Here is a 15,718-nt window from a genome sequence, read left to right as displayed (position 1 = left end):
ACTTCCTCTGAACTAACAGGTAGTTGTGACAAACATCTCACTGTTCAACAATATTTTTTTTCTTTTATATTTTCTGTCGCAAGTCGTCATATTTAAGTGTTTGTGTGTTTGGGGGTCCTTAATGTGGGTGGAGGTCGTTGGAGGTGAAAGGTCAGAGAGGATAAGATAAGCAGAGACAACCACATGCCTCAGTCTATGGGGAGAAATGCAAGAGAGGAAACGGAAGAAGAGGAGATTTATTTTTGTTTTTTCCTTCTGTTTTTTTGGGGAGCGGCTGGTTGAAGTGTGGAAGGAGTACATTTGTCAGATCACAATACAATCTGCTAGTTTTTATTTTTTCATCCTCTTGTTTTTTTGTTTTTTGTTTGTTTTTTTTCACACACAATGACAGCAAAAAAAAAAAGTTAGTGCTGTATTATTAATGTCAACCCTTCTCCTGCAACAGACCCAAAGTACATGACGTGGCAGCGTTGTTTCCACAGAGACAGTGTGACCTCTGTTTGGAGGCAGTAGAGTTGTTGCCGTGGAGACAGGATGCAGGAGGGGTTAATGTGTATGTTTTAGAGGTAGAACCTTTCTAACACTCCAGCCGTCGCAAAAAGCCGATGGGAAACTAACCTGAATAGGACTGTAGAAAGTTTATTTATTTATTTTTAGAAACTTTGTTGTTTATTGTTTAGTCCCTCTAATTTGTTTACAGGGCATTTTGTGAAAAGTGCTTTTCAAATAAATCTTGAGTTTTTTTTCCATTCTTGTGTTGTGTTTGGTTTTGGTCACTTTTGTCTCATCTGTTCTCCTTAATTTTTTATTTTAATTTTATTTCAGATATTTAATATTAAATAATATAATAATAAAATACATATAATAATATTAATATGTACTGTACCAAAGAATGTAGCACATCATGATGATTTTTTTTATTTTTATTTTTTAGATTAAAGCTGCTTTATTTAGTACACACACACCTCCATTTTCCCACTTGTTACACAGTGTATGTCTCAGTGTACTCTGAAATTAAATCTTTTTTTTTTTTTTTTTTTTTTTTAAAGGAATCCTCTTAAATCCTACATCTAATCAAAATATTTGACTCATTCAGCAGACAAACACATCCATGGCTTCTTTTCTACAATGGCAATAAAACATTGCTTGGGAAGTTTGTCCCAACACTGTTGCACTTGCAGTTTGCTTTGCTTTCACTGTCTGACCAGTTCATCCCAAACCAGCTCTGATTTTTATGTAGATCAAAGTTATTCTAACAAATACCAAATCGGTCGCCTCTCTGTGGTCCCTCCCTCATAAGAAGCTGATTGGTCTGAACCACTGTGGTTCAGCCACATGCAAATAGCTTGGAGCCTGGTAAGATGGATTCTTGCTTGCTCAAAATCCACCTGCCTCGCGAGGTTAAAGCAAAGATCTAAATTAATCAACTTCTTAATCTCTGAAAATGGCTTGATTTCTTTGGAAGTTACATGATTTTTCAGTTCTTGATGATCTAAACTTTTAAAGAGCTACAATAAACCCACTGCACTCTACCTGACCAGGATCAAATGTCTTGGTGACAAATGTAGCCACTAGCTACAGCTTAATATCAAGTTGCAGCTTTTAAGAGTTAACTTCTCATTGTTCTCTCATTGTTCTCAGCTTCTCTCTTTCACCAACTGCTTTAGAGATGGAATCGATTTAATGAAGGAAATAATTAAAGACTGATACTCTGAATTTGACAATAATTTGTTCCTCATTATACATTTTATTTTGGAAATCCCACATGTACTGGGACGTCAGCATTATTTACTCTTAAGTATCAAGTCACCATGGGAGTTACTTTAGTGCAATGGTTCTCAAACTTTTTCACATCAAAGACCCCTAACTGACACAAATTAGACCACAGACCAAAATATTCATGTATTCTGTCATTATGTTACTTATGCATTGAATTATAGTGAAAATAATTTATTCCCCTTTTTGCTGGACCTGACTTTGAGAGCCACTGCCGTAGTGGACAGGTACAATAGAAGACAGACAAGGCTCACCCTGCTCAATAAAGCCATGTGTTCAAAACATGCTATCAAATGCTATCAAACTATGTTAATGCAACAACTGCATTTTTATATCACATCAGTCTTTAAAACTGAACTAATGTCAAATTAAAGCTGTGCCAGGAAAAGGGAATAGAAACATTGTTTTATTAACTCTCTTCCTAATGGAATTTCCTCTTAAGTGATTCCAAACATAATAAACTGCACTAAAACATTAACTAGACCAAGAATAACTTTGTCACCTTGCCACAGTCTTCAAAAATGGACGTCTGCCAAACACCCGTCAGCTGTTTGCTCACGGTGGACTGCCTTTTTGAAAACCTGTTTCATGTTCACCTTCACTTATCCGTCCATCAGTGTAGGCTTAACATTACCACACCTGCACCGCATCAGAGTGACTGCTTTGTCTTTGTGTAGGCCAGATTTTCAGTAATTTTCCACTTTTAGTCTGGATGTTTGTATTTTCCTTCCTGATTTTCCACTGTGTGCTGTGAGTATATGGAAGCTGTTCAGTTGGACACTTGCACTTGTATTTGCTGTTTTCTGACTTAAAAATGCAAATATATGTTAATTAGCACAACACACAAAGTACAGCTGAGGCTGACGGCAGATTTTTGATTATAAATCAAATTATTAGAGAAAATAAAAATTTGCGTTAGTGGTGGTGCTAGATCGAAAATCATGCGGATCAGCACAGTGATTAAAATTCATCCCGGGGGGAACATGAATGTCTGTACCAGATTCTGTGCCAATCCATCCAGGAGATGTTGAGATATTTCACAGGATAAGTGGGAAAATAAAAATAAAAAGTGGGCAATTATTTTTCAAGTGGGATTATGAATTTTTGAATCAATGCCCGCAAAAATATTTCAATTTTTTTTAGACATTTCAGTGATAATCTGCTTTTTGTGCCAATACAGGTGTAGCTGTGATATTAACTATGTTGCCTTTGCACCTCTGTTAAACTGCCTCATCTAGCTTTGTAGCCTGTACAGCAGCAGGAAGGATGAACATCCAAATTATATTTTTATTAATCTGTCAGGGTGAAGTAGAGAGAGAGAGAGAGAGCAAAAGGTTAGATTGCCAGATTTGTTCCTGCCTATGTAAACTAAGCTTCTCTGTCCTTCTTTAGGCCTTACTCTGCCTTCTCCTGCTCTCCTCACAGTCCTCGTGCTCTGGATAGAAAAGTGCTGATGCTCAGGTACTCCAGTATCCATCACAATTCCTGCATCCCACTTCTGTTCCCACTTGTAGACTAAATTTGTAGGAATGGATGTGGAATGCCAACTCCTCTGAAATGCCTTGTGCTCGGGACCTTTACTGTGTAGCTGTTGCCAGCGGCAGTGACTTTTTTCTGCAGGCCTGGTTGCTGCTTTGCTGCTTGTGCGGGATGTGGATGTGGACCGTGGCTACTGTACTTTATCTAAAAGAGTAAAACATGCTGGAAAAAGCTCTAGTGTTGGATTAAAGTGAACTTTCAGTTTGGTGCATTCATTTAACCAGTTTTGTATGAGAAAAAAAATTAAAGTTGAATTATTAGTCAATTGTTTTCTGAGTGTGGTGAGAGCCTGAAAACAGACCAACATTCAACCACTTTGCTGCTGCTGCTTTAAACTTTTTTTTTTTTGATATTTGTATGATTTTGTATTTCATGTTTTTATTCCGGAGAATAAAAATGAAGACATCTAAATGAAACCAAACTGTGCTTAAATTATTTAAGTGCATACATTCACAAATACCCACTTCCTTTTTAGAAATTGCTTTCAACACAATAATCAAGCACTAAGGTTATTATTACCTAATAATAATAAAGGTTATTTATTAGGTGTTATAGAGCTGTATTTGTAGGTGATAGGAAAAACATGTGCATCTGCAGTGGCAGTAAACTGTTGTGAAAGATTAAAGCAGGAACCTGCAAGGTTGGTCTTAACATTACACCCGACTGATAAATGTTCATAGAACCAAACAAACTAATCCTCTCAAGTATTCAGAGCATTCAAAGCAGCCTGGGGTGGAAGTGGGAGACTGATCCAAGGTCAGTTTTACAGTATCGTGGTAAAGGTGAGGTACGGGACAAGGGTGCACAGCTTTAAGAGGCAACTTCAACATGGACTAACAACTAAAACATTTATTTGGGTATTTACACAGTTAATAGCTTCAACAGCAGCGGTATAATCCATGTCTTAAACTTAAGATTGTTGGACAACTTCTCACCGCACACTGTGGTTCAACTCAACCCTATAGAGTGTTTTAGAGTCACTCACTTAGCAGCTAAGAGAGTGGAGAGCAAAACAGAGCTTAAAGGAGAGTGAATATTAGACCTACATTCATCAGGTGTCCAGAAACATCACCCTAAGAAATGCTAATGTTGCACTGTAACAGCTGGATGTGTAAACAAGTTTGTTTGCTAACATATTAGCTATACAACTTCAAGAATCCCCTCATCTCACAAAACTTGGTCTTGACCCCTGGAATAGACTAAAATGGACATTTCTGGTGTAATTAGAGCAGAGGTGCAACAGAAACATCCAATGAAGAGGTAGCGTATTATTGCACTAAATACTTAACACCTTCTCTGCAAAACAGGAGCAATCTTGACCTACGTTGCAGTCAGCACCAGTGATGTAATTCAACAATCATTAAATCCTGTATCACACACCAGCAGAGCCTTGTGAGGTCCTGAACCTACATAGCAGCCACAGTGTTACTCTGAAAGAGTGTTTTAGGAAATTGCCCTATATTGGAAGCTGCTGCAAAATTTCACAGAGGGGCCCCAGTCGACCTTGAGGCCCCCAACCTGTCCCATCTCGGGACAGAGAACCAGCTGAGTCTCAGAGATGCCTGTGTGAGGGCTGATCATAAGACTGTTGTGGGAGGAATGTGTGTGTGTGTGTGTGTGTGTATGGCTGTATCTTCGACACCTGGCCTCCCAACAATATACTGCTAGTTAAACTCATTATAGGAAGTAAAATTGTCTTTGTATGTACGTGTTAATAGTCAATAAAGCTTTAAAATCAACATTAAGCAGCATCCAGATCATCAAGTTGGACCATCTTCGGTTGAACCGTGTGTGTCTTCATATTTTTCTTCCAGTCTAGGATTATATATCCCTGTTGTTTTACTGCTCTGCCTCTTCGAACAGTGAAAACAAGTCTGTAAATCTTTCTAACAGTGATCTGAAGAAAGAAGAAGGCCTCTCCTTAACAACACTCAGTAATTGGAAATACTAAATCACAACAAAAATGTTGAGGGACATAAATACACTTCCAATCTCTTGGAAACGTACACATTTTCTTTTCCATTTTAGTTGTTGGGGCATCTATCACTAATTATCCTGTGATCACCTTTGACCAGTAGTTTACAGTAGATAAAACCCCTTTAACTCTACTTCAGCTGATTAAAACATCTGGAATCACAAAATACAGAAAGTGTGTATGACTTATCTGTGTTGGTTTGTTTGAGACGTCTGGTAGAGGTCATTATAGTATTTTGTTTTCTACCAAGCACCATCAGGACACTGTTCCCCATAACTACAGAAAAGAACCATAATAAACAATTACAGAAAATGGAGATGCTAGTGGAAAACTAGGCATTTGAAAGGTACTGGGGTTGTCAACTGAGTTCAGGGTCCAACCTGTGATCACTGTATAGTCTCTACTGCGTGCACAATTGAACTCCAGAGAGCTCACTGGTGTGACTTTATTGCTTGGGTGATGGATAATAACAGACAATAATTGCACACATCAGATGTGGAGACCGATATAATTACCTGACTAAATTTGCTTAGTGAACATAATTCAAATAAAGTAAGGTAAAGTAGGTTATGCATCATCGTCCTGCAGGGGAAACTTGTCTTGTCATACAGAGTGAAACAACCTGTTTTTGAGTTACATTTTTAAATGCCTCAGGCATTAAGAGTGCAGTGAAAAAAAGGTAAAAGAAAAGAAAACTTCATCATGATGTCTAAAGGGCAGTTGGTTCCTTGGTAGATGATGAACTTTTAGGACCAAATATTTTCAGTTGCATGTGAGCGTCACATGCAAAACTATAAACATAGAAATACAGCCTCAAGTCCTCGGATGCTATAAATAATCCTCTGTTTCTCAGGGTGAGTTGATTAATACTCCTATAACCCAACAGTCTTTGGCCAAGTTTTGCATTAGATGAAGGCAAACACATGCTCCCAGTCCCCTAACTTTATTCTTAATCAAATATCACAAAATTAATTTTGTTGAAAACAAAAACAGATGAATGTACAGAGTACGTCCCGACCGGAGACAAGCTAAGCTAACCTGCAGTTAGAAGTGAATCGGGGCGAAGCTGTGTGCTATAGGAGACAGTGCTACGTAAGCCTGCTTGCCAGATGAAATAAAAAGAGAAAAAAACAAACAAACACTGGATTCCCTTCTCGATTATCCCACCTGAAAACTTTTATTTCTCAGACTTTTATAATTGGCCCAAATGGATTCGCCGGTTTGAAAGGTTTAGGTTTGCTGTTGGAGTGAAAGAAAGGTGTGAAGAATATCAGGTAAACTCATCAGTTTACACTATGAGTGATAAAGCTGATAATATTTTGAGCATGCTGAGCTTAAGTGACCAAAAGAACTACAGAACAGTATGAGAAACATTACATTATACTACATACATCCCATCGCTGATATAGTGAATTTAAAGAAAAAGTTTCACAGAGAAAGCTCGACAGGAGAAAGTGCACAATGCAAGGGTTGAGAGGAGTTTCAAAAGGGACAGAAGAGCTGTGGACGATGTGGCGTGGGACAGTGTAGCATACCATACTGGCCTTTGTGAACCGAGCAACAACCCTCTAAAGCTGAGTGGACAGTTCAGTGGCATCGTAGAATACAGGGACAACAGAGCTACCTGTGTTTGTAATGAAAAAGTTAGTTCCTACTCCCCTGCTTGGCCTGCCAACAATCAAGGCCCCTGCAGTTACTGTGCCTATTTGACAATATTCAGGAGCTGTCGGCTGACATCAAACAGCTGTACTGCAGGTTTCACAGGACTGGGACGCCTGCAAGGGGAAGACAGGATTAAACTGAAGAAGGGAGCCTGGCGCTACGCTTTGTTGCTGCCATGTTGTGAACCACTACTGTTGACTGACAAAGTGAAAGATGAACTCAAGTGAATGAGTTCACATATTGGTTCGTAGGGATGGTCATGGTAGCCAAGCCCAAATGAGAGATCAACCAACAAGCACATCTGCCAGGAAGGACACATAATGCCTGCTGTTGACGAAACCCTAGCCAAGCTTTCAGGAACAACAGTTTTTACAAAACTCAGTGCCACAGATGGATCCTGGCAGGCGCCCCTGCATCCAGGATCAGCCCCACTGACCACGTTCATCACACCTTTCAGGAGATACTGTTTTCACAGATTGCCGTTTGGGATTTTGACAGTGCCCAAGCACTTCAGTGGGAGGTTAACACAGATGCTGCTGTGACTTGAAGGAACCGTCTATCACGCAGACAACAGTCTCGTCTTTGCATCGTCTCATAAACAACATGACCACAAGCTGCGCCAGTTGTTGGAGTGGCTCCAGAAGGAGGGGCTGACGCTCAGTGATAAATGGAAGATTGCTGTGGATCGGGTCACATTCATAGGTCACCTCATCAGTGCACAGGGCATAGATCCACCTCTCACTCCTCCTCAGCTCCACCTTTTCGCCCAAATATGGTCTCTTCTGGTTTCAAAAAATCAAGATGGCGACAGCCAAATTGCAAACTCAAGGCTCCCAAACGATGTTCGCAAACCAGTGGTTGACGTCACGGTGGGCTGCCACTGGCTGTGCGACTTGCAGCTTGTTCTATGTGTGGTTGTGTTGTGTGTATTTGCAGTGCATGTGTTAGCATATTGATGACGATGTCCACTGAATTTGCTAAAGTTTTGTCTGTTTGCACATGTGTTCTTCCCTTAGGGCCACCACAGTATGTCATTTATTTTACAGGACTCTGAGAAAATGTTGTGATTTAATGAAAATTGTGTTCAGTGACATCCTGCCAGCACCACAGGACAAAACTAAAAGATAAAAGTAAATGCCAAGCTCCTAATCCCTCCCAACCCAGAAGATGACACCCATGGGTACTTATCTGACTCTGCAAACATTTCCCCCAAGCAAGCTGCCCTCGAAGTGACGATGAGAACTCTACTACGATGCCGATAGCCATACAGCTGACAAAAAAATTATTCTCAAGTTGCTTGTTGTGTGGAATAGTGATAGACACACATGGACGGTTCTTCAAAAGTAACATCAGGAAAAAACTTAGATTTGAACACTAATTTGCAAAACAAAGGCATTCATATCAAAATGTACATAATGTAAAATGTAAAATGACACTGTGCTATTTTATATTTGGAAGGAAGAGCACAAGGCTCTTAAATGTGGGTGCAGTAAAACTAGCATTTTAGAATTAAGTTAATAAATAAGAGTACAATGTGAAACAAGGCAGGAATCGGGACAGAATCTCATCTTATATGTCTGTATAAAATGATTCAGTTGTCTGTCCTGAGGTCAGGTCACAGGCTACAACTTTTACCAATATTGCACGGCAGTATGTGCTTTTTTTCTATTAGTTAATCTATGATCTATGTTGAGTTTAATTCAGACTGCATACATGTTAAAATGATGTGAGAGCTGCACTTTCACAACTCTTGTTTCTGACTGTGCTGGAAAGTAAGATGACACAGAGTCGTGTAAAATAAGAAACATCGTTGGCTGTTTTCTGTCATATTCAGGGAATCATATGTTCACTTTATGCAGCTTTTTTTTTTTTAAATCTCGAACACAGATGTCTTTTCATTAGCCATGATTTCTGCATAGAGCAAATCACAATTCCACCTCCTTTTCATTCCACTTTATTGTGTGTTTCTCATCTTTCCCACACTCTGCTGTCGCTGATAAAGTCTGTGTGAGAGGAAACCAGATAGAGCAGCGGTTGCAGTAGAACAAACAGTCTGTGTCCACACTACAGGGAACACTGACAGGTGTGAGCTCTGATTTTCACTTCCCTGTATAAACAGACACACACACGCTGAAACTTCCACACGTAGCGATGCACACAACACACAAACACATAGACATAGGGTGGAGCACTGGGATCAAACGGTCACTGTTTACGTGAGTTTGTCTTTCTCTATTGTGTGTGAGGTTTAAAGGAGAACAGAGGAAGAAGGTGTGACACACACACACACACACACACACGCACCACCTCTGTGTTTCGCTGGTTTTTGACTTGTTGTTGGTTGGATTTTTTTCTCAAAACCTCTCACAAATTCCAGCATTTTGTAAAGTGCAAAACAAAAAAGTTACATTGGAAAACAGTATAAAAATCAAGTCTGAGAGAGTAAAGCAAAGAAAGCATGGGAGATGAGGAGGTGTTGGGCAGCTATTGACTCATAGATTAGTGTGAGTCATTTCGTAGGTGTGGACAATTAAATTAATTGGAGCAGAGAGGATGGTTGAAAAGATGAAGTATTGTTAAATGTGGTATTTTGTATCTCTATTGCTATTATCCGAGGGTTTCATATATTTGATAATCTTATGACCTACCACAGTATCAGGACTGGGGTGCAGGTTATAGTAAATGTTACTATTGCAGCAAGAACTTTAGAGGTAGAGTGCCCTCCGGTTTCCTGAAAAAATTGGGCTGGGTAATGGTTTATAAAAAGCATAACCATCTGTTCAGGTACAGGCACTGGCATCTTTTAAAGGTGCGGCAGGTTAACAGAAAGACGCAACAAGACGCCAATTCAAAATGTTTCCAGAAAGGTTTCCACATGTCCTGGGGCATGAGGAGATAAAAGGAGAAAGGCACAAACATCTGACTAGTTCTGACTTTAGTCGCAAAAGATTTCAAGCCTCTGAACTCTACAGGAGGGAGGAACATCATTCTGCCAAAGATATTCACTCATTTGGTGTTTTGATGGTGGTGGTGGAGAGCACTGTCTAACATGTTGCTCCAAAATCTCCCATCAGTGTTAAAGTGGGTTGAGATGTGGTGACTGTGCAGGACACAGCATATGACATCATTTTCGTACTCATCAAACCATTCAGTGAGCCCTCGTGACCACTGCAGGGTTTCATTCAGGATGAAGGTGATCAATCAGAACAACTTAGTATTGATTTTCAGTGACTCTTCCCTCTGTGGGGACAAGTGGATCTTAACCATGCCAGCATAACAGAGACCCAGGTCCCCTCTCTGTAGGGTGCAGGCCTGTACCATTCTCCTGGTGAACGCCACACATGCACTCGCCCACTTGTCAAGAATGTGGAGGACGACTCGTGACCATATCACTTTTTATCTCTGTAGACCAGTGCCTGTGGTTTTTACACCACTTAACTGTCAATGCATTCTGCTTATGCACTCATGCATTAGCACTTTTGTATGGCGTCTCCAATAGTTGTGTGGCTACAACACTGTGATGGCAAGGCCGTGGGAGGTCACGGCAACCGACTGTTCACAGATACAATCTCCCCGTAACAACACATGTTTACATTTCTGTTTGTGTACAGATTAAGATGCAACCATCTGATAGGAGAGTGTAAGATTGTTGGTAGATGCACTTTTCACCAGCCATGGAGCTCATTTAGCTCCAGTTCCATGCTTAACGCACAGACATGATTTGTATCAATACTCTCACTGATTTGTATCAATGCTCTCATCTAAATCTCAACAACAGAGCAAATATATGTGCTGATATTCCCAAAATGTTGACCTATGGGTGAGAACTTATTGCCAGCTCTAAACCCAGATCTCATGGATAATGAAATAGCAGAAACAGATGGCTAACACTGGCTGCTCAGAATAAAATCGAATTTGATTTGATTTGGGACTGGGTTAGTCACAGGATAAGAGTTAGAGGCCCAGAAGCAGGAAATGAATATTTCACCGTAAATGCAAGGTTTTCACAAGACAAGTGATATAAATGTATGTCATTTACTGGAATATAAATGGCAGCTTTTTTTCTGAGCAACAGAATGATATCAGTTTTCCATGATGGTCTTAGTTCATGTGTATGCAGCAACAGCAGCTATTTATAAAACCTTTATCATCGCAGCTTGGTAATTTCCTTTCTATTAAGGTGCTCATCTCATCACCTCTGTCCTTTATTCTCTCCCCCCAGCATCAGTCACGACCAGACGTTCAGGCTAACAGGCAGACGGCATGGTGCTGAGGGCAGTATTGACGCAACGATGCTGAGTCACAAGAGCATTTCAACCTGCGTGGTTTGTGTGTCTGTGTGTGTGTGTTCGTGCAGAGGGGCACAGGTGCAAGGCAACCATCTGTTCTGATGTCTTCGTTAGAGTAAACAACATTCGTTCAGAGAAGATGTCCATGTTCCCTCTTGGCTCACTGACCCGAGTGTGAAAAGTACCTGTGTTGTCAGGGCCAGTTAAATTAAGTGGAATCAGATCGAGTCATGTCAAACTGTGCCATGCCAAACTTAGCCAGATAAATCCAGACCATATCAATTCAGGACAAGTAAAGTGTCAACTTAAATGGCCCCAAAACAGGCAAAGACAGATAAAAGGCAAGTCGCATCAAGTCACGTCGAGTCAACAGAACTCAAACCAAGTCAGGCTAAATCTGACAGGATAAAATAAACTCTATTTCAAGTCAAGTCACATCAGGGCAAAGCCAAGTGAAACCAAGTCAAATCAACTAAAAGCAAGTAGAATTTTATTCACTTTACATTTAAATGGTAACTTGCCTGCTATGGTAAGTGGTTATTACCCTGCTTACAAAAAGCAACACCTGCATCTGTTGCAAACACCCACCACCATTTGAGACAACCAATCATTTTGATCATGGTATTTGTCTGATGAATGAATATGCACCATGTGTCACCCTGTCTGCTGATCTGCCACATTAACACACTGGTGTGATCACGCCAGCATCATTTATATCCTGTCGGCCACGTCTTTGTCTTTAGAGCGTGGAAATGCATAACTGTCTCTGTCTCATGGATTTTCACATGACCCCATTGAAACATTTTGTGGTTTTGGCTACTACAATACCAGCCAGTAGTTTAAGAATACCCTCATTTTTACAGTTTTTGTTGAAATTTCAGCAGTAAACTGCCTGAGGTGGAAAAAAGGAGAAGAAGAAGAAAAAAAGAAAAGATTAAAAATCATGTAAATTTCATAGAAAGCAGGCTTTTTTCAGGGATTAGGAAATTGGTTAACTTCCAGCTTTTCTGCAGCAATGGAATTAAATGAAGCCTTGAAAGTTAATGCGAACTATTTCTACACATTAATGACTTATAAACCCTCTGGCTGTACAGAGGAAGTGTTGTTACTACACCCTCTGATGCATTATTGCTGCAGGGGAAGTAGAACTGTATATTACTATCAGAACAGTGATAAAAAGACAGTAACAAAGACAGACGGGTTGGTCAGGGCAGATAATGAGCCAAAGCACCAGAAGAAAAGAACCAGACAGAGGCTTCAGATGATGGAAGAGCAGCACACACTCCAGACAGAGGTGGTTTGGGATGAACTGGACAGAAGGTGAACAGTGTTGGGACAAACTTTCTGAACAATGTTTAATTTCCATTGCAGGAAGAAAGCCAGGAGTTTGTTCATCTACTAAATGAGTCAAACAGTAAGATTAAATTTAGGATTTAAAATTCAACGATTCCTTTAAAAGAAATCTTTAGCATTTATTTGGTTCATGGCTTAATGTCAGAGGACACTGAGACATCACACTATGTAACAACTGGGAGTCTTATTGGAAACATAAATACAATGTGACTTTGTTGTACATTGTGTTAATTAACTGCATGACAGGACTTTAACAGCACAAGAGGAGAACTTGTGATGAAATGCATGACTGCCCTGTAAGAAGAGTAGAGAGTGTGAGAGCGTGATGGTCCCTGAGGCTCCCTGCGAACCTTATCCGCCAGACGAAATTGCTCCCGCTCTCTGCATCTTTGACTATATAAAGACGCACATGGAAGATCCTATCAATCACACATCTATCATCACATATCACACTGTGTCTGTTACTCACATGCAAATGTGCACACACACACACACACACATACACACACACACACACAGGCACCCTGGGTTGCCTCAGACAAAGGTTAGCAGTCAGGAGTGAGTGGTGGGCAGAGCAGCCATGTGTGGTATCGGTGTGTGTGTAGTCAGCTGATACAAGTGTGTGTGCATGTGTTTAAAACCTTTTGTGAGTATTTGTAGATGCTGGGAAGGAAAATTAATATCACAATATGGTGACAGATGGCAGGAAAGAGCTGATAACTGCAGCAGAAGGCGGCTGTGTCGAATCCATGTGTCAGTTCTGAACGTTGTCTCCTCCATTTATTATTATTGTGAACAGATATGAAATAATTACAAGCGATGGAGATGAGGGATAACACTACTGCTTAAGCTGAGAGGACCGAGCCATTCAAAGCAGCGGAAGTCACAGATGAGAATTGAAAGCAATATGTATCAGCTATGCAAGCCCTTTTAATTCTGCACTGGGTAATATTCCTCTGAAAAAACAGCCTCCCTCCACAAAGCAAAGACAGTTCCTTCATATCCTGGTGTCAGCTGAGTTGGACATTTTTTCTCTCCAGGTGTCAGCCACTAAAATATTTCTCAACCTCTAATAACCAAGGATAAAATACACAAGACTGGAGTCGGTTGTGTTGTTATGACGTTGCTACTCAAGTTATCAGTGAAGTGTTTAAATGACTGGGTTCAGAGAAACACACAGCTGCCCTCTTCTGGTCATAAAGTGAACTGTCATCCATTTTTAACTGGAAAAAAGTGCCTCCCTGATTTAAAGCATCTCCCATAAAAACTATTATATTTCATTAAAAATTGGCAAATGTTGCATCTGAAACTACAAAAACAGGATAGATCGCTGCTGTTGTGTTTGTGCAGGGTCTGTCTGAGAGGCTTTAGTTACAAACAAATGTCATATCAAAGTGTCAAGACACTTAACTGCTCATTAGCAGGCGTCAGTTTCTCTCTGTGACATACCACACACACTGAAGATAAATGGACACGTGCATTCAAACCTTAAGTTACTGCGATGCACATGGAGGCATGAAGTGCATTAATACACACAATACCTCTGCAAAACTTCATCATCACCATCATCATCAGCACCATTAGTGTCACTCACTGCTACATGTTTTGTTTTGTATGATTTGTATAATGTATGTTAATGTACAATTTTGTTGAATTGTGACACGTAACTTAGCTTTATAAGGAATAACTATGCATTCCCTGATACATTTTATTTTCACGCATCACAAAAAACCACATACAAGACAAGATCCATCCCTTGCTTTATTATCGAGGTAATTGTGGTAATGTGGTGTTGTGCTGGAGAGGTTTTTTTTTTTTTTTTTTTGTCCTTACCATTAAAATAAATGAGGGGGCCAGAATAATAGAAACACCACTCAGTATGATGCAACACCATCACTAATTAAAAATACTCCAACATTATACATTATAGGCATCATACAAGAGGACTTTGTGGCAGAATGGCTGCAATAAACCTAAAAAAAAAAAAAGAGGACACAGAGTCCACTCATTCATTAACACATAGGTACATGTATGATTGTGCTGTATGTTCTAATCTGTGAATCCCACATTACATATAGGGTGTATGATTAACAGGGCGAAATTTTCACGTCTGCCCTTTCGGACCAAATTTCACCATTTTCCTGCCTTTGTTCTGTGTTTTCTGGCTGCATGAACCGTGACAGTAACTGCTGTTTTTCATGTCTTTCAGGGCACAGCAAGCTGCTTTCTGCTGCTATAAGACCTGTCAGAAAAAGACCTGCATTTATTTTGGATGTTTGTCGTGAACAGAGGCAGTGTTGGAACAAACTGTGTTACTACACCCTCTGATGCATTATTAACGCAGGGGAAGTAAAACTATTACTATCAGGATGGTGAGAAAGAGACAGTAACAAAGACAGAGTGGCTGGTCAGGGCAGATAATGAGCCAAAGCATCAGAAGAAAAGAACCTGACAGAGTTTGTTCAGCAACTGAATGAGTCAAACATTAAGATTGAATTTAGGATTTAAGATTCAATGATTCCTTTAAAAGAAATCTTTAGCATTTATTTGGTGCATGCTTTAATGTCAGAGTGCACTGAGACATCACACTATGTAACAGTGACTTTGTTGTACATTGTGTTAATTAACTGCATGACAGGACTTTAACAGCACAAGAGGAGAACTTGTGATAAAATGCATGACTGCCCTGTAAGCAATGCCCTGAGGTGGAGAGCGTGATGGTCCCTGAGGCCCCTCTGCGAACCTTTCCCTTTACTATATAAAGACACACATGGACGATCCTATCAATCACACATCTATCATCACATATCACATTGTGTCCGTTACTCACACACACACACACACACACACACACACACAGGGCATGGCGTGCTGCCCTGTCCTTTTATTCACCCTTATTTTATTGTACTATCCCTTTTCTAATTGGAAAGCACTTTGAGCTACATCTCTTGTATGAAAAGTGCTCTATAAATAATAATAAGTATAATAATGAAGTATAAAGTAGTATAAGTATAAAAATAATAATAAGTATTATTATTATCATTATAAAAGTCACAGAGCGTCATCCTACGCGCTAGAGGGCGCTGTTACATTTCCACACCGCTCTTACACAACTGTTTGTTGC

The sequence above is a fragment of the Trachinotus anak genome, unplaced genomic scaffold, assembly GCF_046630095.1.
Source record: "Trachinotus anak isolate AG129_WGS33_773 ecotype Australia unplaced genomic scaffold, CSIRO_AGI_Tana_v1 ptg000002l, whole genome shotgun sequence".
NCBI classification, from domain to species: Eukaryota; Metazoa; Chordata; class Actinopteri; order Carangiformes; family Carangidae; genus Trachinotus; species Trachinotus anak.
Note: the sequence above shows the minus strand (reverse complement) of the source record.